This window comes from Cnephaeus nilssonii (genome assembly GCF_951640355.1).
Source record: "Cnephaeus nilssonii genome assembly, chromosome: 1".
Taxonomy (NCBI): Eukaryota; Metazoa; Chordata; class Mammalia; order Chiroptera; family Vespertilionidae; genus Cnephaeus; species Cnephaeus nilssonii.
Genome location: NC_137072.1, coordinates 9,392,389 through 9,416,716, shown reverse-complemented (window position 1 = coordinate 9,416,716; position 24,328 = coordinate 9,392,389).

Sequence of the window (24,328 nt, the reverse complement as noted above, 5' to 3'; positions counted from 1 at the left end):
CAGAGAAAATTTATTCCTCTTTTTAAAATGGACATAAAGGGATATGATACAATATGCATGAATGACTGTAATTAAGCCCTTTACATCCAGAGATTCTATCTTAAAAAAACTATAAGGTAACCAATATACATGACTATATTCAATAACCATGCTATTAATTGTTATAAATTAATTTATCTACAATGTAGATATTACAGGTACAATGTTAGGTGTTTTAAAACAACCAGAAATTTATTTTTTAAAATAAAGTGTTTGTATTCTGTCTTTACGCTAAAGTATCTTTATTGCCTTACGTATCATAAAATGTTGATAATTCATTTTATTAGTTCTATAAAAATTGGTGACATTCATCCTCTAGGATCCTTTTGAAGCTATACCATCCTATATAATAAAAGCCTAAGTGTGCAGTTGTCTGTTCAACCAATCAAAGTGTAATATGCTAATTATATGCTAAGGCCGCTCAACCACTTGCTATGATGTGCACTGACCACTAGGGGGCAGACACTCTGACCAGTAGGTTAGCTTGTTGCTGGGGTCTGGCTGATTGGGACTGAGTGAGACAGGCTGGACATACCCTGGAGCCCTCTCACGGTCCCTCCCTGGCTGGCCAACCTACCTCCCAATTGTCCCTCGGCCTGGCCTGTGCCCTCTCGGAATCCGGGACCCCTCAGGGGATGTCAGAGAGCAAGTTTTGGCCCAATCCCGCTCAATGCAGGAGCTGCCCCCTGGTGGTCAGTGCACTTCCACAGGGGGAGCGCCACTCAATCAGAAGCTGGGCTCATGGCTGGTGAGAGCAGTGGCAGTGGCAGGAGCCTCTTCTGCCTCCACAGCAGCACTAAGGATGTCTGACTGATGGCCCATGGGGAGCGGGCCTAAGCCATCAGTTGGACATCCCCCAAGGGCTTCTGGAGTGTGAGAGGGCTCAGGCTGAGCTGAGGGACCCCCCCCCCCCCGCAAGTGCACGAATTTCGTGCACCAGGCCTCTAGTCCTTGTATATCATTCATGTAACCTTGATTCTGTTATTATATCTTTTTTGTACTGGAAATAGTAAATAGTGAATCACTGGCAGGGCATAGCAGCACATAGTAACATTTGCATTGGCTCCGTACTCAGAAAAGGATGAGGAAAAAAAATTGCCCACCTATTATATGTTAGAGCATATTATGTGTTATGTGTCTCCTCAAACACAAATGCTCCACCCATTGGTGGAGCAAAACCCACGTCTAATAAATTCTGATGATTCCTTGAAACATCTCTCTAGATGATGGAAAGTATAATAAATGATAACATTTTAACATATTTATACTAACATTATGTGGCACCTATTAGGGATAATGTTTAAATGACTTATGATTCTTGCATACATTTTCTACTGCTGCCTCATATGATATTCAAGTATTTGGAAGGAACTAAGTTAATTTTATTAGGTAGTCTTTAATATCCATTATATTATTGACAGATACAGAACTGAACTGCCTAGGACCTAGGTAATAAAACCACACCTATATTATAATGACATGAAAATGAAGAATCCCACAAAGAATTAGCTCGTATAGCCCTGGGATATATGATGACAAGTCCTTTTTTCTCATTAATTACATATGATCTATCTTTTCTCAAATTAAAATATATATATATAAAGTTTATTTAGAAAGTTACAGAGGTAGGAGAAGTGGGTCTTAAAAGAAATGAACTCAAGAAGCAACTTACAAAGGCAAAAGGAGAGTCCTTAGAGTTTAAGAGAAAGAGAGAGAGGCAAGGAAAACACTCTGGTAGAAGGAGATGGGAAAAGGTGTGGGAGAGAGACAGAGAGTTGCTCAAATAATAAATTTTAAATTATATTTATATCCTATGTAATAAAAGGGTAATATGCAAATTGACCAAATGGTGGAACAACTGATCACTATCACAGGCACTGACCACGAGGGGGCAGACGCTCAACACAGGACCTGCCCCCTGGTGGTCAGTGTGCTCCCACAGGGGGAGCGTCACTCAGCCAGAAGCCCTGAGCTGGGCTAACAGCTGGCAGGTGCAGTGGCGGTGGCAGGAGCCTTTCCTGCCTCCATGGCAGCACTAAGCATGTCCACCGAGGGCATCCCGAACTGTGAGAGGGTGCAGCCCAGGCTGAGGAAACTCCCAGAGTGCATGAATTTCATGCACCAGGCATGTGCCCTGACTGAGAATCGAACAGTTGCTATCTAACGTATTTTTATATAAATAATGGCTGAGTGAAAACAGAAAAAAAGGAAGAGACCCATTTAAAAGCAAAAATCTGACAAATCTAAACTTTTATGTTCATAAAAATATTAATAAAACTTTTCTGGGTTCAGAGTTCTTCAAGCTTGTCTACCTCTTAAAATCAACTATGGATCTTTTAAAATATCAAAGGACACATCCCAACCAAATTAGATCATGAAGACATTCTGATAGAGTATCTACTGAAAGCATTAGAGTATTGCCTTTCACATTTAGGACTTTAATTTATCTAATATAATGTTGGAGTTCAACTTAACTTCAGGGATAATATTAGCATCCATTGAACTCATTTCTAGTTTCTACATTTCTTTATTTGAATGCTTATAACTATATGCAAGGATTGATGTTTTAGCAACTTTATTCTTTATTAGAAGTCTTTCAAAGAAAAAAAAGACCAATTCTATCTGCAATTACCATATGAATACATAGAAACCTTTTATAAATCAAAGTTACATAGCAGGATCTCAATAATCTTATTTTCCTATATTTTGAAATACCTGACTATTTTATTATAATAGAAAAAATTGTTTTATCCTTATGCATCGATTTTTTCCAACTATGCTTGCAAAACACTGAAATAAGAAAGTGGAAGAATAATCAATTTTCCCACAAGGCTCATACTAAAATGAAATGAAAAAACAAAACAAAAAATTTTCACCACTGAATTATTCTTAGTTTTCTTATTGCCTTGTCCAAAGCATTGCACCATCTCTCAAAAAGTATGAAAGATGGCATGGAAACACCATCTCTGTAGTATTTCATAGCTTTCCTGAACACAGCTGAGAATTCTTTGCTTATAGTGGTGAAGAGAAGAAAATTTACAAAGAAGGGTTCTTACAAATATTAGATGAATCAGAAGATAACATGTATCACCACACTGGACTCTTAAACATAATAATGAATTACATCATGTAAGAATAGTCTTAACTATCAGATTTTCAATGATGACTTCCTAAATGAATTTTATCAAATTCAAGAATCAACAGGTGAAAAATATATTTTTAAGGATAAAAGAAAAATATGACATTCTAACTTGATTAGTCATTCAACTAGAATAGCATTATCACACAACATTTTGCAACAAAAATCTGGACTTCTTATTTGAAAGGATGTGTGACAGAATTCTTTCATTTTTAATTTTGTATATTCATCAAAATGTTCTTGACATTCTCATAAGTGGACAAATAATGAAAGCAGGTATTCACAAAAGACATTCATACACCAATAGTGAACTATGAAAAGGGAAACTAAAAAAAAACCTTATTTACAATTGCATAAAAAGACAAATAAAACACCTAGGAATCCATTTAACCAAGGATGTCAAAGACCTGTACTTGGAAAACTATAAGATGCTGAAGAAAGAAATTGAAGAAGACCCAAATAAGAACAAAGTTGGAGGAAATCATGCTACCTGATATCAAACCACACTACAAGGCTGTAGTAATCAAAACAGCACTATGGAGTTGCCTTAAAAAATTAAAACTGAAACTGCCTCATGTCCTCGTGATTCATTTCTGGGAGTGCTAGTATATCTGAAGAAACCCAAAACATTAATTCAAAAGACTATAAGTACCCCTATGTTCATTGCAGCATTATTTACAATAGCCAAGATTTTGAAGCAGTCGAAATGCCCATCAGGAGATGAGTGGATAAAAAAAGGCTGTGGTATATTTATAAAATGGAATACCACTCAGCCATAATGAAAAGAAAATCTTACCTTTTGCAAAAGCATAGATTTACTTGGAGAATGTTATGCTAAGTGAAATAAGCCAATCAGAGAAAGAAAAGTTCCACATAATTTCACTTATATGAGGAATCTAATGAATAAAGTAAACTGACAAACAAAATAGCAACAGACTCATACTAGTAGATACGGAGAACAGACTAATAGCTGTCAGAGGGGATAGGAGTTGGAGGAATGGGTGAAAATGGTGAAGGGATTAAGAAAACAAAAACACTCATAGACACAAACAACAACATGGTGATTCCCAGTAGGAAAGGAGGTTGAGGGAGATAGAAGAGGGTAAAGGGGGAATAGTGGTGATGGAAGGAGACTTGACTGGGTCATCAAGGGTTTTCTATCTACAATGTCATGCCATATGCATGAAACCTATATAATTTTATTATCCAATATCATCCCAATAAATTCAATAAACAAACAAAAAAGACATCGGCACACTAGATCAGGTGGATTTAATTGACATTTACAGAATATTCCACCCCAAAATTGCAGATATATTTTTCTCAACTGCACAAGGGACATTCTCAAAAATAGACTACATGTTAGGAAACAAAATAAGTCTCTACAAGTCCAAGAGGATTGAAATCGTATCAAGCATCTTCTTGATCACAATGGCATGAAGTTAGAAATCAACTACAATAAAAACACTCAAAAACATTCAAATGCATGAAGGCTAAATAGCATGTTATTAAATAATGAATGGGCAACCAATTAAATCAACAAAGAAATTAAAAATTTCCGAGAAACAAATGAAAATGAACATACAATGACCCAAAATCTATGGAACATTGCAAAAGCAATCCTGAGAGGGAAGTTCATCACATTACAGCCCTACCTCAAGAAACAAGAAAAATCTCTAATAAACTATCCAACATTATAACTTAAAGAAAAATAACAGCAAGAAAAGCCCAGAATACATAGAAAGAAGGAAATAAAAAATATCAGAGTAGAAATATATAGCATAGAGACTTAAAAAAATACAAAAGATCAATGAATCCAAGTTTTGGTTCTTCCAAAGCATAAACAAGATTGATGAACCTTTACCCAGACTCATCAAGAAACAAAGAAAGAGAACCCAAATAAAGAAAATCAGAAACAAAAGAGGTTAAATAACAACTGACACCACAGAAATACAAAGGATTGTAAGAAAATGCTATGAACAACTATATGCAAACAAGCTGGACAATGTGGATGAAATGGCCAAATTCATAGGGGAGTTTTACCAAACATTCAAAGAAGAACTAACACATATAGTTCTCAAACTATTCCAAAAAAAGCCAAGAGGAAGGAACATTTTCTCGTTCCTTTTATGAGGCCAGCATTATCCTAATCCCCAGGCCAGATGAAGATAATTGAAGAAAAGAGAATTACAGGCCAATATCCCTGAGGAGCGTAGATGCTAAAATCCTCAACAAAATATTAGCAAATCAGATCCAGCAACATATTAAAAAGATCATACTCTATGACCAAGTGGGATTTATTTCAGGGATGCAAAGCTGGTACAATATTTGCAAATCAATAAACCTGACATAACACATAAACAAATTGAAGTACAAAAATCACATGATCATATCAATAGATGCAGAATAAGCATTTGACAAAAATCCAACATCCATTTTTGAGAAAAACTCTCAACAAAGTGGGCATAGAGAGATCATACCTCGACATAATAAAGGACATATATGACAAACCTACAGTGAACATCATACTCAATGGGCAAAAACTAAAAACATTCCCCCTAAGAATAGGAACAAGACAGGGATGTCCACTTTCACCACTTTTAGTCAATGTAGTACTGAAAGTCTTAGCCACAGTGATCAGACAAAAAGAAAAAAGAAAAGCATCCAATTGGAAAGGAGGAAATAAAACTGTCAGTATTTGCATATGGCATGACATTGTAGATAGAAAACCCTAAAAGCTCCACCAAAAAACTATATCCACCGAAAGTATATTTCACAGATCTAGAACAAATATTTCAAAAATTCATATGAACTAAAATATTTGGTAATGTAATAGAATACAAAATTAACACCCAGAAACCAATGACATTTTCATACACCAATAATGATTTATCAGAGAGGAGAAACTAACAAAACAATCCTATTTACCATTACAACAAAAAATTTTAAGATACCTAGGAATAAGATTAATCAAGAAGTAAAAGACATTGAAAAAAGAGATAGAGGAATAAATAAACAAGTGAAAGAATATGCAGTATTCATGGATTGGTAGAATTACATCATTAAAATGTCCATACTACCCAAAGCTCTCTATAGATTCAATGTAATCCCTATTAAAATATCAAAAGTATATTTCACAGATCTGGAACAAATATTTCAAAAATTCATATGAACTGAAAAAGACCCCAAATAGCACAGAAGTCTTGAAAAGAAAGAACAAAGTTGGAGGGGTCATAATACTGGATATCAAATTATACTTCAAAGCCACCATAATCAAAACAGCCAGGTACTGGCACAAAAACAAGCTTATAGATCAATGGAACAGAACAGAGAACCCAGAAATTGACCCAAGCCATTATGCTTAATTAACATTTTGTTTTAGAGGAAAGAGCATACAATGGTTTAAAGACAATCTCTTCAATAAATGGCATTGAGATCACTGACAGGAACATGCAAAAAAATGAAACTAGATCACCAACTTACACCATACACAAGAATAAACTCAAAATGGATAAAAGACAAATGTAAATAGTGAAACTATAAAAATCCTAGAAGAAAACATAGGAAGCAAAATATCAGACATCTCACATAGCAGAATTTTCACAGATACATTGACTAGAGCAAGGGAAACAAAGGAATATATAAACAAATAGGACCGCATCAAAAGATAAAGCTTCTGTGGATTTTAGCATCTATGTTCATAACCAATGGACACAGACAGGAGAAGGGTGAGGGCATGTGCTGGGAGGTGGGAGTAGCCAGGGAGAGGTCAATGGGGGAAAAAGGAGACATATGTAATACTTTAATCAATAAAGAATTAAAAATATATTACTTTAGAACCATTTTATGGTGATGACTATGTTTTTTCCTGGTATACTTAATTTTCATCCCAAGTTGATATGCTATTTTCCTATCAGAATTGATTAAAAAAAACATGTTTGCCACTATCCTTTTGTGTCATCTCTGTCATATATGAACTGTTCATGTTTGCATTTTGGACATGTCTGTTTGGGAGACCTTTATTCTATTTAATTACCGTAGTCTGATTTCTATGCTGCAATAATATCTCACTATTTAATTACATTACTTTATAGTAAATCTAAAATCCTGATAAACCAATCCTTCCTCCTACTTCTTCCGCAGCAATAGCTTAATTATTCTTTGTGCTTAAGAAATTAAGTACGTTTTAGAATCTGTACTTCATCAAACAATGAATTTTAATTATAATTGCATTAAATTAATAAATCACTTTGGAGAGTTTTTATATCTTTATACTATTGAGTTTATAAATTAAAAAATACAACATGATATTTCTCTATTGGCCAATCATATTTCTTTTCTAGAACTACCTTCATTCTATCCTCCAGCATCTTCAGCACAAGGCAGTAGTCCAGAGATAGGTTTCAGATAAAAGGAGAGAAAAGACAACCATCTTCAAAAAATTTTGGACCTGATGTAGAGAAACAGATATCTTAAACTCAATTGTTTTCTGAAGAGTGGAGATATTTAGCTAAAAACTATAGGAATTTATCTACAACATTAAAAAAGTGAAATAAGTACATATCCTTATAAGAAATTGTTTGCTTTTCTGAAGCAAAGTTAAGTTCAGCTTTCTTTGCTTGCTTTTGAAACACACAATTATCACAGTTCTTATTTATAGAGTATACTAGGACCCAATGCACGAAATTCGTGCAAGAGTAGGCCTTTCCCCCGGCTGCTGACACTGGCTTCCCTCTGGCACCCGGGACTCAGGCTTCCCTCACAGCCCTGGCTTTGTCCAGAAGGTCGTCTGGAAGGACGTCCGGAAGGATGTCTGGTCTAATTAGCATATTATGTTTTTATTATTATAGATGTATAAAAATGATTATTTCTTAGGCAATTACTTTTCCTTGGGTTTCATAACTTTACAGCCAATTTAGATATTATAAATTTAAGCACAATTGTATTGTATTATATAGAAAAATTCTTGAGTATGCTTATAAATGATGAATAATATCATACAGCATGACTTAGAAATTCTGTTTAAAATGACAGAAATGGTTTGAAATAGTTTATTTGAAACATCCTTGATTTTTAGAAAATATTTATTTTTGGAAAAGGCATGTTAAAAATCTATATAAAAAACTGATCATATCCTATCTAATAAAAAGGGAATATGCTAATTGACTGTCACTCCCTCACAAGATGGTGGTGCCCACAGCCAAAAAGGAGGAAATGTGCTAATTGACTGCCACACCCTCAAAGATGGTGGCGCCAAGAGCCACAAGATGGCGGTGCCCAGTCCCCTCAGCCCCGCCAAGGTGGCAGGTGCATGGCAAGGCCAGGCCCACCTTCAGGTGGGTCTGGCTGCACCACGCGCCTGCATCCAGAGTCCCCCAGTCCCCTCAGCCACCCAGCTGCCCAGGGCTGGCCTGAGGTGCAGGCAAGCCTTGGTTGGCGGCTGCCCAGCTGCCAGGGCCGCCCGAGGCTCAGGTAACCCGGGCCGGCCGAGGCTTGTGCTGCCGACAGTGGCAGCAGCAGAGGTGTGATGGGGGTGTCGCCTTTCCCTGCTCACCGGGTCACCTCCCCCCTCTCCCAGATTGTGAGAGGAGGCAGGCCGGGCTGAGGAATCCTCCCTCCAGTGAATGAATTTTCATGCATTGGACCTCTAGTGTTTTTATATCTATTGGTATTTCTTACTTTTAATAATAAAAGATGAATCTAATAACTTCTTACAAGTAATCCTATATTGCTGCATCTGGACTAATATCTTTAATAAACTGAAATCTAGATTTTAATTTCTAATTATTGTAGGAATATTCATGGACAAAATTGAGATAAATTTTGGTTAAACATTGAGAACTTTGAATTCTCATTCATCATATAGGAATTATTGATCAATTTGAATAACAGCTTTTTTAAAAACACATGTTATGTTTATCCTCTGTTTACAGGAATAAATGCACTTAAATTGCTCTTTATAATGAAAATCACAACTTACAATATGAAACTAAATATTGGAGAAACTTTATACTATGTTTGAAAAGCTGAGGATCATTGAACTAGACTTCTGGAAATGTTAGCATTTTATGTATTTCATAAAGGCAAAATTTTAAATAATCTTATATGCAAATATACCAGCTCAAAATACCTGATCAAAATGATTACTTGAATTTGAAAGATATTGTATGATGTTGGAAAAGCTAGTTAGCAGGATATTGTAACAGTCCAACTGAGGTTAATGGATCTTTGTGTTACATATATATCTATTGGAGCTACAGAAATGAATAAAAGTGTATGATCAAAGAATATATTTTTGACATCTAGACTTGCTAGTGAATTTGATGTGAATGTTTATGAAAAGAGAGGAGATAATAATTAATTCTGTAGGTTTTGTTTGAGTATTGGGTGTGTATGGTGCTAGCATTTATGGACACAAAGAATATTAGAGTAGAAATAGGCATTCATGAGAGTAGGTTTGGTGGGGAGATTATTCAGTACTGGACTATTAAATATTAAAGCATGTGTGAGCATGTTTGTGTGTTAGAGTTCTGGAGGAAGAAAGAGAGAAATTCAGGGGAGAAGTGAAGGAAGAGGATACATTGAAGATAAAGTTTCCCTCAACTTCACCAAGCTTTAGAAGGGTTCTTTCTGACTCAAGGCTCCTTACCTCCCTCTTTGTTTACTTCACATAGATAATTTGTAATTGTAAAATCTCTTTAAGATATACTTCTTTTTAAAAGCCTTTTGCCAGTTTTACAACACATGAATGACTTTCTCAAGGACCTGGGAGCCATCCCTCTAAAATGTAATCATCAAGGAAGATAACATCCATATCTCTGTTTCTGGAGGAGTATAGGAACCTAACTTCAGTGGGCACCAATTAACAAACACACATAACCTCCCAACAGAATTTCACTTTTGCAAACTCAGGAATAACTCAATATTCTCATCACCTCTCATTGAGTAACTTCCCCCTTAACTTCTCTTAACAATGGATTTAAGCTCTTGCCACTGTGATCTGAAGAACAGCAACACTGGCCTTCCTGGGAACTTGTTGGAAATGAGAAAAATTCAGATCCCATCCCAGGCCTACTAAATCTTTATCTGTATTTTTAATAAGATCCCCAGGGCATTCCTATGCACACTACAGTTCAAGAAGCACTGAATTAGGTTGCTTAGGGAGGGAAAAAGGCCCCAAAGGAAATTGTAGTGAGTAATGAAGAATAAAAAAAGTAGATTGGATGTGTAGTTAATGTTGAAATACTACTAGAGTGTGGACTCTAGAATACATTAGATGGAGGATGGTTCAGAATAGTCAAAAAAGGGGATTTTGACTATAAGGTAAATATAAGGTGAGGAAATAAGTTTTGCAATGATGGCATGGTCAAGTTTACAATCACAGTTGGGGTTGGCTAACAGCAATACAAGTGCTAGATTCATCTGTGAGTGAGGAAGATGGCCTGCAGGGAGATCTTTTGGGTTATAGCTGTCTAAATGTATAGCACAGTGGCTTCTGCTTCAAATATTTCCTGTTCCTAAAAAGTAGAAGAGGAAGCAAGGTTTAGAAGTGTCAATAGGACCCCTTAGTTGTCACTAGTTGTGAAAAATGTGGTCTCAGGAAAGAGCCAGGATTCAGATAAGGTAGGTGATGGCCAATGTTTTCTGTGCAGGGCCACATCACAAATATCTTAGGCTTTGTAGGTCATATAGTCTTTATCACAGCTTTTCAACTCTGCTCATATAGTCGGAAAGCAGCCATAGACATTAAGCAAATGAAAACAGGCAGCAGTTGAATATGGCCTGTGGGCAATAATTTGTCCACTCCCAAGTTAAGGCGTCAAGGTGAGGAGACTAGTGATGGTGATAGAACAGGAATAACTGACCCTGGTTCAGGGGGAATGAGTGCCAAGCGTTGGGAAACTGACCAGCTGTGGAAGATGTATACCAAGTTAGCAGATAGGAAAAGCAGTGTGACACCAACTGCAAGACCCCGGATTTCTGCTAATAAGTTAAAAACAACATGGAACATGGAGAACTAGTCCTGATATTCTCTGTTAAGCTTCTAAATTAGCCCAGCTGGTGTGGCTCAGTGGTTGAGTGTCAATCTATGAACGAGTAGATCATGGTTCAATTCCCTGGTCAGGGCACATGTTGCAGGCTTGATCTCCATTTTGGGGCATGCAGGAGGCAGCTGATCAATGATTATCTTTAATCATTAATAATTTATGTTTCTATCTCTCTCTCCCTCTCCTTTCATCTCTGAAATCAATAAAAAAGATTTTATAAAGACAACACAATGAAAGAGAATTACAGGACAATATCCCTTATGAATATAGATGCCAAATTCCTCAACAAAATTCTAGCAAATCAGATCCAGTATTACATCAGAAAGATCATACACCATGACCAAGTAGGATTTATCCCAGGGATGCAAGGATGGTACAACATCCGCAAAACAATAAACATGATTCATCACATAAACAAATTGAGAGATAAAAATCACATAGTCATATCAATTGATGCAGAAAAAACATTTGAGAAAATCCAACACCCGTTCTTGATAAAAGGTGGGAATAGAAGGATCAGACCTCAACATAATAAAAGCCATATATGACAAACCAACAGCCATCATACTCAACTGGCAAAAACTAAAATAATTTCTCCTAAGAACAGGAACAAAACAGGGATGTCCACTCTCACCACTCCTGTTCGACATAGTACTGGAAGTACTAGCCATTGCTATCAGACAAGAGGAAGAAATAAAAGGCATCCAAATTAGGAAAGAAGAAGTAAAACTATACTTATTCACAGATGACATTATACTGTACATAGAAAACCCTAAAGACTCCATCAAAAAATTATTATACTTAGTAAATGAATTCGGCAATGTAGCAGGATACAAAATTAATGCCAAGAAATCTATGGCATTTCTAAAAACTAATAGTAAACTTACAGAAAGATAGACTGAAAAAACAATAACATTTACCATCACACCAAATGGAATGGTATAAACTTAACTAAGGAGGTAAAAGACCTGTACTCGAAAACTACAAGACACTGAAGAAAGAGATAGAGGAAGACATAAACAAATGGAAGAACATACTATGTTCATGGATTGGTAGAATCAACATCATTAAAATATCTATACTACCCAAAGCAATCTATAGATTCAATGCACTCCCCATTAAAATACCAATGGCATATTTCACAGACCTAGAATGAACTCTCCAAAAATTCATCTGGAATAAAAAAAGACCCCGAATAGCTGCAGCAATCCTGAGAAAGAAGAACAAAGTAGGAGGGATCTCAATACCAGATTTCAAGCTGTGTTACAAAGCCACTGTCCCCAAAACTGCCTAGTACCAGCATAAGAACTGACATATAAACCAATGGAATAGAATAGAGAACCCAGAAATCGACCCAAACCACTATGCTCAATTAATATTTGACAAAGGAGGCAAGAACATACAATGGAGACAAAAAAGTCTCTTCAAAAATGATGTTGGGAATATTGGACAGATACATGCAAAAATATGAAACTAGACCACCAACTTACACCATACATAAAAATAAACTCAAAATGGATAAAGGACTTAAAAATAAGAATGCTAACCATAAAAATACTAGAGGAATCCACAGGCAGCAAAATCTCATACATATGCCCAAGCAATATCTTCACCGATACAGCTCCTAGGGCAATGGAAACTAAAGAGAAAATGAATAAATGGGGCTACATCAAAATAAAAACTTCTGCACAGCAAAAGAAAACAAAACAACAAGAAAGCCCACTGCATGGGAGAACATATTTGCCAATGTTATCACCAATAAGGATTTAATTTCCACCATTTACAGGGAACTCATACAACTTAACAAAAGGAAGATAAACAACCCAGTCAAAAAACGGGCAAGGGATCTAAATAGATACTTTTTGAAAGAGGACATAAGGAAGGCCCAGAGACATATGAAAACATGCTCAAAGTCTCTAATCATCCGAGGGATGCAAATCAAAACGACAATGCGTTACCATCTCACACCTGTCAGAATGGCTATCATCAACAAATCAACAAAAGACCAGTGCTGGCGAGGATGTGGAGAAAAAGGAACCCTCATGCACTGCTGGTGGGAATGCAGACTGGTGCAGCCACTGTTGAGAACAGTATGGAGTTTCCTCAAAAAACTAAAAAATGGAACTCCCGTTTGAGCCAATGATCCCACTTTTAGGAATTTATCCCAAGAAACTAGAAACACGAATCAGAAAGGATATATGCACCCCTATGTTCATAGCAGCACAATTTACCATAACTAAGATTTGGAAACAGCCTAAGTACCCATCAGCAGATGAATGGATTAAAAAACTGTGGTACATCTAACACAATGGAATACTACGCTGCGGTAAAAAAGAAGGAATTCTTACCGTTTGCAACAGCATGGATGGAACTGGAGAGCATTATGCTAAGCGAAATAAGTCAGTCAGAGGAAGATAAATATCACACAATCTCACTCATTTGTGGAATATAATGAAAAACATAAACTGATGAACAAAAACAGATCCAGAGACAGAGAAGCATTGATCAAACTGTCAAACCTCAGAGGGAAGGTAGGGGAGAGTGGAGGTAAGGGGGAGAGATCAACCAAAGGACTTATATGAATGCATATAAGCCTAACCAATGGACACAGACAACAGGGGGCTGAGGGCTTGAGTGGAAGGGGGGGGCAAAAGGGGAATAAAGACACATATGTAATACCTTAATCCAGTGGTCGGTAAACTGCGGCTCGCAAGCCACATACGGCTCTTTGGCCCCTTGAGTGTGGCTCTTCCACAAAATACCACGTGGGCGCGTACATACAGTGCGATTGAAACTTCATGGCCCATGCGCAGAAGTCAGTTTTCAGCTCTCAAAAGAAATTTCAATTGTTGTACTGTTGATATTTGGCTCTGTTGACTAATGAGTTTGCCGACCACTGCCTTAATAAATAAAGAAGAAAAAAGATTCTAAATGAAATCATATTTCATAGAATTTAATATGTGCAAAATAACATATTATAAATTATACTAGAGGCTGGGTGGATGAATTCATGCACAGGTGGGGTCCCTTGGCCTGGATGGCGATCGGGGCTGATTGGGAAACATCTCGCCCAGTCCTGTTTGGGGCCAATAAGAGTGGCCAGCCAGGGGGAGGGACCGCGGAGGTTGGTCGGCTGTGGGAGGTTGGCTGTGGGAGCACACTGACCACCAGGGGCAGCTCCTGTGTTGAGCGTCTGACCCCTGGTGGTTAGTGTGCATCATAGCTACCAGCTGGTCATCTGGTCCTAATGGTCGCTTAGGCTTTTATATATATAGATAGAAGGTGTGCATTGTACACTGTACAAAATAAGATGAAGCTCATATGCCCAGGTTAAGAAATGGGATGTTACCAATATTTTTAAGTCCCCTGTACATTCCCTTGTATTCTTACCCACTTTATCCTCTCTTCAAAGATACTCTACTCTAAATTTTGTGTCTATCATTTCTTAGTTTTCTGTTGCTGGATCAAGGTTAAAGGACAAGTCTAGAATTTAGATGTCTGAATAGATAGTTAGAGTCCTCAGGAGAGACTGAGAAATTTTTTCTTCCAAAGTTGTGTATTTACATTTCAAAGGCAGATAGAATCTGGTGCCAGTCACCATTTAAATTCAAAGGATTAAAATTTGAGAAACTTCCTCTTCTCTTCTCAGATAAAATTTGTTTACATTAGAGCAATACGTTTTCATTCCCTCTCTCTGAAGATGAGGGTAGCAGCAGCTGGCAGTGTGTAACTCATATAAGCTCCCAGAATTATAATTGGGGGTTCCTTTCCTTTGAGGCAAGAAACTTCCTTTGGGCACTTCCAGGTTTCACGGTGTGGCTCTCATTGCTTCACCTGGAAGGGGAAAATGAGGCATGGGGAACAAATGTACTTAGTTTGGGGGCCAAATAAATAAATATAGGTATTAAACACTGACTATCACCAACAGCTGAATACGTATTCTTAAATGTGCCCTGGGTCTGAAGGTTTCGAAGTTCTCTTTCCGGAAAGTGGGCATCCTGTTCACCATGCACACAGCAAGAGCTTCACTGGGCTGTAAGCTGTGTTCTCTGCCTGTAACTTTGGGCTTCCTGTGTTCAGGGCCAGCAGATGAGAAGAGGGTCATTATCCTGGCAGGGGTAATGCCTCTCATTGTCAGAAGAAGGTAGGGCTGGTGTTTTCACAATAGAGGCAGGGAAGAACATGCGTGGTACCTTATTCATCCACTTAGACACTTGATAATTCCTTACACAATTTTAAAGATAAATGGACCAGAGTACCAGCCACAATCTGAAAAGATAATATCCAAGGCTCACGCTCCTCAGGGTGAGGGACTATGTCACACTACTGGGTAAGCTACAAGACCAGCAGAGGTGCTAGCTGAGGGAGAGAAGAATCTACAATGGAGGGTAAAAGACAGATAATGAGTGTCAGTTACAGTCCTGATTGCAGCCACAGTGGTGATGGCTGTCATTTGTCTCAGGGGTCATCTTTTATAAATTTCCATCAGCAAAAGAAGCCCACTGCAACTCTCTATGAGCTGCTTCCAGAATTTATAAGGATATGCAAGAAACACAAAGAGTAGATTTAGTGGACTTTATGATACACTGCCCAGATGAATGATTTATTCTCTCAGCTTCTGGGAGTGCTCCCATCATCCAAAGTCACATTTCCATCCTGGGCAGCCCACATCCAATGTCTGCTGAATGCAGGAGTATAAAGGCCCAGTCCCACTGACCAGCTTCTTCCTCTGCCCATTCCTGTTTCCCCCTCTTTTCTCTTTTTGCACAGTTGTGGATCTTAAGGGTATCTCTATACATAAAAGCCTAAGCAACCAAATGACTGAACGACAGGTCGACCAGTTGCTATGATGTGCACTGACCACCAGGGGGCAGATGCTCAATGCAGGAGCTGCCCCCTGGTGGTAAGTACGCTCCTACAGCAGGAGCACTGCTCAGCTGACTGATGGGCGCCAGAGGCAGGGCTCATGGCTGGTGAGCACCGCTGTGGTGGCATGAGCCTCTCCCGATCGGGACTGACTGGGTGGGAGCCTGCAGCAGGTGCAGAGGATCTGGGATGAGCAGGAGCAGCAGGCAGGAGCGGTAGGTAGTGTTGGACTGCCGGTTTCAGCCCGACCCCGCAGGCCAAGCCGAGGGACCTCACTGGTGCATGAATCCGTGCACCAGCCTCCAGTTCTCTTATAATTTCCCACAAACTAATTTCAGTTTCATTGTCAGCTTTCTTCAGAACCCAAGCAATACACCAGTTAATAAATTATTATTATTACTGGAGGCCCATTGCATGAAGAGATTCGTGCAATAGGCCTTCCTTCCCCTGGCTGCCGGGCACCAGTTTTCTGCCGGCACCCGGGACCCAGGCCTTTGCTTTGGCCACCGCTTTCAGTCTTCGCTCTGGGCAGAGCACCGCTCCTGTAGCTCCCTCCGCCCCTGCCCTCCTCCTCATAGTAGGCATCTCGTCCTGCCCAGCAACTCCACGCCTACATGCGTGCTGCCCAGAGGCCCAGAGCGGCTTGGGGGCGGGACCATCGCCAGCTTTGTCGGGTTAATTTGCATGCTCACTCCTGATTGGCTGGTTGGCGTCACGAAGGTATAGTCAATTTGCATATTTCTCTTTTATTAGTGTAGATTATTATTACTAGAGGACCGGTGCACGAAATTCGTGCACAGGGCGGAAGGGGTGTCCCTCAGCCCAGCCCGCACCCTCTCTAATCTGGGACCCCTCAAGGATGTCCGGTGCCCATTTAGGCCCAATCCCACTGGGCAGTGGGACATCACTTTCACAATCCAGGGCTTCTGGCTCCCAACAACTTACCTGCCTGCCTGCCAGATTGCCCCAAACCACTTCTGGCTGCCAGCCTGATTACTTGCTAACCACTTCCCTGCCAGCCTGATCAATGCCTAACTGCTCCCCTGCTGGCCCGATTGCCCCTAAAAGCCCTCCCCTCCCAGCCTGGTCGCCCCTAAGTGTCCTCTCCTGCAGGCCAGATTTCTCCTAACTGCCCTCCCTTGCTGGCCTGGATGTCCCTAACTGCCCTCCCCTACAGGCCTGGTTGCCCCCAACTGCCCTCCCCTACAGGCCTGGTCACCCCTAACCTCCCCTGCAGGCCTGGGTCCCCCTAACTCTCCTCTCCTGAAGGCCTGGTTGCCTCTAATTGCCCTCTCCCTGCTGGCCTGGTACCCCCAACTGCCCTCCCCTGCTGGCCCAGTAACCACCAACTGCCCTCCCTTTCAGTCCTGGTCCCCCCCAACTGCTCTCCTCTGCTGGCCTGGTCGCCTCCAACTGCCCTTTCAGGCCTGGTCTCCCCCACTGCCCTCTCCTGCAGGGCTGGTCACCCCTAACTGCCCTCCCCTACAGTCCTGATTGCCCCCAACTGCCATCCCTTGCAGGCCTGGGTCCCCCCCCACAACTGCCCTCCCCTGCTGTCCCGGTAACCATCAACTGCCCTCCCTTTCAGGCCTGGTCCCCCCCCAACTGCTCTCCTCTGCTGTCCTGGTCCCCCCACTGCCCTCTCCTGCAGGGCTGGTCACCCCCAACTGCCCTCCCCTGCAGGCCTGTCCCCCCCAACTGCCCTCCCCTGCAGGCCTAGGTCCCCCCTAACTCTCCTCCCCTGAAGGCCTGGTTTCCTCTAAGTGCCCTCCCCTGTTGGCCTGGTACCCCCCACCTGCCCTCCCCTGTTGGCCTGGTCCCCCCCAACTGCTCTCCTCTACTGTCTTGGTCCCCCCAACTGCCCTCTCCTGCAGGGCTGGTCACCCCCAACTGTCCCCTGCTGGTCTGATCGCCCATAACTGCCCTCCCCTGCTGGCCATCTTGTGGTGGCCATTTTGTGTCCATATGTGGGTGGCCATCTTTGACCACATGGGTGCAGCCATCTTGTGTGTTGGAGTGACAGTCAATTTGCATGTTACTCTTTTATTAGATAGGAAGGATTATTAAATCCTCACCCAAGGATACACCTTTATCGATTTTAGAGAGAGGAAGTCGGAGAGAGAAACATCAATGTAAGAAAGAAACATTGATCAGTTGCCTCTTGTATGTGCCCCCACCGGGATTCAAACCTACAACCTTTTCGGTGTAGTGGATGATGCTCCAACCAACTGAGCCACCTGGCCAGGGCAGGTAATGAATTATTTTAAAATATGTGCCTGAATGATACAGTGTTGAAAGATAAATATTGAAATTGTCAATTTATAGAAGTTAAAAAGAAATATCCTTAACATTAAGGTGGAAATATACAACCTGCTGGCAACATTACCCAATGCTGCGCACCTTCCCTGGAGGAGAAGTGAAAATTAATAGGACAGTGACATGCACCTTTGCTTCTCAGGCATGTGACAACACAGCAGCTGAGGCTTCCCTGGGAGCTTGTTAGGCTATCGGGCTCCACCCCAGAGCTACTGAATCTGATTTTGCATTTTTACAAGATCCCAAGGTAATTCTTATTCACTGATTTAGACCAATGATTCTTAATCCTGACTGCAGGGTAGAATCATCTTCAAACTTTGAAAAAAATATTATGCTTATGCCTATTCCAAATAAATGTCATAGAATCTGTTGGATATGGTGTCTAAGCACTAATGTGTTATAAAAGTTCCCAAGGCATTATTATTTTTTATTTAATTTTTATTGTTTACACTATTACAAATGTTCCCAATTCCCCCTCCTTTGCCCACCTTTTCCACACCCTCACACCCTCCCCCCATTCTCTCTGGCCATCGCAACACTGTTGTCTTTATGTATGGGTGGTGCATATACTTTTTTTCGTGAATTCCATGAGTAGCCAGAGTTAGGAGTCATTGATACAGAAGGTCTCCAAGATTCTTTTCCCTCCTTTATTGTTTTAGGTTAGTCACACAAGCCTAAAAATCCCTGTGGATTCCTATCACTAAATCACCATTTTTCTCTTAAAATTTTAAAATGTATTTTTTTTCATTTATCTTTTTACATTCTCAGAAAATCAAAATCTGAAACTGTACACTGGTCAATTTGCTTATTGTCTGATTTCAACCTCTAGAAATGACCCTCTCTTTTCAACGGACTGTGGATAAGGTGAAATCAGTAAAGACCTTAGCTTCCAGGAACAAAATCAATGCTCATAGTCACTCTTATTTCAGTTTGCTAAGAAAAATTTTTTATTTCAATGTATTTTGGGGGGTGAATCAATGAGATTTGGCCTCAAGACAAATCATTCAATCCTTTATTCTTCCCCAGTGCTATGAGACAGGGGAACAAACTAAGGGGTAAAAGTGTATAAATAGCTGCAATGGTTTCCAATTCCATTGATTCTTGCCCAAGCAAACAAATACAGAAGACAGTTGAAAAAACATCTATCGCTCCATTTTACATAAATAGGAGATAATTCATATGGACTTAATAATATGGATCTGAAGAAACTAACATTTTAATAATAAAATAAACATGTAGTACACAGCAATTTTAAATATGTCTTGTCTTTCTCCACACGTTCTAGAAACCTTTTCTTGACTAAACCAAATCAGAGAAATATAGGAAAAGGACATTATCATTAAATATTTAAAGGTTACTTAATGATAATATAAGTGTAGAAAGTCTATCAACATGTCTAAATTAAGGCTTATCTGTCTAAATGGCCCTTATATTTAAAACATATAGTAGAGCTAAGAATATTTTATCTCTTTCAAGGTGAAAGGACAGAAAAGAAAATTTTGCTCAATATAAGTGGAAAGTTTATCAAACTTATTAAAATTTGGAATTTGACAGTAATAGCATTATTGTTTTGTGTTTGTTTTTTGTTTTTTTTGTTACTTAGAAAGCTACTGAAGAGTGAACACAGGAGGATTATCATACAGAAGCGAGTCACTCAGAGGTCAAGAAAAGAAAGTTCTTTACAAATGATAACTCTTGTGTAACCTACTTCAACATTTGGTGACTACAAGTCACCCTGCATATGTGTCCAGATGTTTCCCGCACAGAAGCTGATGTTACTGTCAGCTACATTTATGCATGGGTGATGACTCCCTGCCTGAGCTGAGGAAAGGGAGACCTGCTGGAGTGCCTGTCACATGCTCACAAGGAAAATGCATTCCTCGGCGTTGTATATGATCTGTTTTAAAGATCATGATATCTCAAGGTGTATTCAGGATTATTTTCACACCTCTTTACACCTTTCATTGGCTGAAGAATACCGACTTGCTGACCAGCTTTATTGTGTATTTTCTTTCTTTTTTTTCCTCTCTCTTCCCTGATGCCCCCTCCCCCAGTTTAGGTAATTGTGTTCCTTGGCTTTAGGTATATATGTAAATAAAGACATCCTGTAGGCAATCATTTCCATAATGTATATTTGTTTATGTTTTACCCTATTTTACAATTGCCTTGGCCATGAGAAGCAAGAGACTAAGAAATCATTTCCAAAATATGTTCGAAATGCTTTGAATGTAATTTTTAAAAATATATATTTTTATTGATTTCAGAGAGGAAAGGGGGGAGGGAAAGAGGGATAGAAATATCAATGATGAGAGAGAATCATTGATTGGCTGCCTCCTGCACACCCCCTACTGAAGATTGAGCCTACAACCCAAGCATGTGCCCCTGACCAGAATTGAACCCGGGACTCTTCAGTCCACAGGCCGACATTCTATCCACTGAGCCAAACCAGCTAAGGTTTGAATGTAATTTTGAACTGAACACTTTATGTCTTGTTTTCAAGTTCTGGCTATAATGACGCTGTCATTTTTGACTGTGTACCTGCCTAAGGGGGAAAAAGTCTGAACTGATTATGAGACATACTGGTCCTCTAGTAAGCATACATTTACTATATTAACTATAAAGTGTTGAAATTATAACATTGTAAATTAACTGTTATGATTAAAGCATGCACATTTTATTTTCTAGCTAATGAAAGATGAAATCCACCATATAAATACTTGTGAAATTTTAATGTGCAGAAAAAAATCATATATAGTCTTCTAAAAACTCACAAATGAAGTTTTTTCATCCTCAAGTTACATCAGGCTCAACCCTTTTCAGAGTGAAAAGTGATATTTACCTGCTAGCTATATAGAGGAGAAAGAATCTCATAAACAAATGTGTTTATAACTGATAAAGTATTTGTTAGTTTGTAGAATAAATTCTCTCATTATGTAACCTTTTAAAATACGTTTCCTTTAGAAAATCAAGATAACTAAGTATCTGAAGTATAAAAGGGATTTTTAAAAAGGGAGGCTTTATATCATGAACAGGGTGTGAAATTTCAAGCATTTTGATATGTGCACAATTTTAATTATTACATCCTTTCAAAGACCTTGTCAAAGCCGCAGTTGTCTCTGTCTGTAGCTTCTGCCCTCAGATAGCATATCATTTAATTAAATGTTTTGGCTACATGGGTTTTTGCTCACAGATGTTAAGTGGTATCGTTTGCATAGGTTTCAAGGCTACTGCTGGACATTACAGAATCAGGGAATCATTGGTGGAGCCTGACGGTCATACTGGGATGACAAGTTCTGTGACAGCAGAGCTTAGGGATGGCCCTCTCCAACTAAAATAAAAAATCCTGGTACTCCTTTCCCCCTCCGCTCTCGCTCTCCTCACCTGTTACTTTTTATTCCCACTATACCAACAGCACCGTGGTAGCTTTAGTGACAAGGTATTTGGGCCTTCATTGAGACTATAAGATCATCAAACTTGAAAACCCAATAAAATATCATCAACCCTGTGACTGCCACAAATAGTATATCCTGTGAATCACTACTAAGAAATGAAAAAGGTCTACGTGACAATTTCTCCAAAGATGTTTTCTGCTTTATGCTTAATTAACTCAGATGATAAGCCTTCGCTGCATAAACAAATGAACCTTTTCACCAGAACATATTGTCAACAATCCAGGAAAACAGTATGGTTCAATAGCCTTAGAGATAATTCTTTTCCATTTGTTAATGCATTATGAATTACAAATATTGGAATTCAACCAGTGATGAAAAGCCCATAATTCCTGAAGCAAAATTAAAATCAGAATTATTTTTGAAATTGTTCTCATAATTAGTTAGTTCCTGAAGAAATCCAAACAAATATTGACATACATTAAAACTTCTATTTTTTTTCTGCTCCCATAAACCATATATATTTTTATCATGTACTACTTTTCATAGAAAGTGCTGGTAGAGATTGTATCACCTCAGACATCATAATTAAAAGTAGATTCTCTTTGTAAACAAGCCTCTGTCAGCACAATCCTACCTCCATGGGGACACTTTGGAGAGACATGTTGAAAATATAGTGTCACTAATGTTCCCTTGTTTACGTGTCCCAATTTTACATTCCTTTGCCCATAGTAAAAAATTTCAAAAATGAGGCTAAAGAAAGGGCAGTAATAAAACGCATATTTGGAATTCAGAAACATCTATGCAAATAGAGAAAACATATTTTACCAAAGGCAATAAAAATGAGTAGGGGTTGGCTTTGGTCAAATGGCGCATAGGTAAATGAGGTACTCCCATGGTCCTGTGACCACATCAAAATACCAACTAACCTACAGAACAACCATCATTCAGAACTGCATGAAATCCAGCTGAACCAAAGTCCTACAAGTAGGAAATCAAGAAAGAGCCACTCTGAGACTGGAAGGAGGGGCAGAAACACAGAACCAGCTGGTCCTACCCCCACATGTGGCAGATAAAAATTGAGTGAAATATATCAGCTGCAGATGTCCTTTCTGAGGAGCAAGGGGTCCCACCCCACACCAGGACCCCAAGCCAAGGAAGAGAAGTCCCCATGACCTCTAGCTGTAAAAACCAACTGTATTTGTGGCTGAGTGAGAGAGAGGACTGCTGTAGTCTCAGGCATTTCCTCTTAAAGAGTCCACACATGGAACTACTCAAGCTCACTCCCTCTGAGTTCCAGTACTGGGCAGCACCTTGAAATGCACCAGAGACAAATAGGGAGGAACTGAATTGTGTGGCATCAGGGTGAGGACTGGAGGGGCAGCTTACTGCCAGATAAAAATGGGCTGAAGCTATTGTTCCTTTTCTGAGACCCTCCACCCACAGAACCAGTAAGTGAGTATATACCTGAGTCTCCATCAACCTGTGTGACGCCATGAGCCTCCATCCCACCCAATTTTGGGCCCAGCTACACTGTTCCAAGTGGCTTTTCAAAATAAACGGCCTGTTTTGGCTCATGCTCCAGACTCTTCCTAAAATCTCTCAAACAAGCAGCATCTGGCCTCGGTGTGCCCATACCTCTCACTAAGTGGCCCCAGGGCTGGCACTAGCAGCAGCCGGCCTTGGTTTGCAGCTTAGCCTCTCCTCAGCACCTCCAAGCCCAACACAAGTAGTAGACATCTGTAGATCACTTTGTAGCTCATGCCGAAAGACCCCAAGTGGATGACCTAGGCCTGCACCTTCCAGGAGACCCCAGAGTCAGCACACCCATGGACAGCTTCCAACCATGTTGAAGCACCAACCAACCACCTCCACAAACTACACATTGAAGGGCAGAGTCAGCGGGCACCAGAGCCCCTCTGAAGTAAGTCCTGCTCTGTGAGGTGGGCCCCTGCACAGCTGATTCACCACAGTGGTTGCAGCCAGTCCTTGCAGCTGATTGTTATGGGCGTAGATCCCTCCCTTTGATATGCCAACAGCATCAAGGCTTAACTACAACAAGAGGATATACACATCCCACAAAGGCGGCAGGGGGAGGGAGCTGCACCAGGAGTGCCTAGCTTGGGTGAATGGGAAGGCCACTCAACCCTATGGAACACCTTTTACAGAAGGCCACTCTACCAAGTCCAGAGGACATAGCAGCTGTACCTAATACATAGAAACAAACTCAGGGAAGCTGCCATAATGAGGAGTAAAAAAAAAACTAAACATATTCCAAATGAAAGAATAGGACAAAAATCAAGAAAAAGAACTAAACAAAATGGAAACAAATAGTCTATTAGATGCAGAGTTCAGAACACTGTTTATAAGTATATCAATAAACTTAGTGAGGACTTCAACAGCATAAAAATGAACATGAAAATCATAAAAGAGAACTGGTCAGAAATTAAAGATACACTAGCTTAAATAAAGAGTAATTTACAGGGAATCAACTCTACAGTAGATGAAGCCAAGAATCAAATCAGTCATTG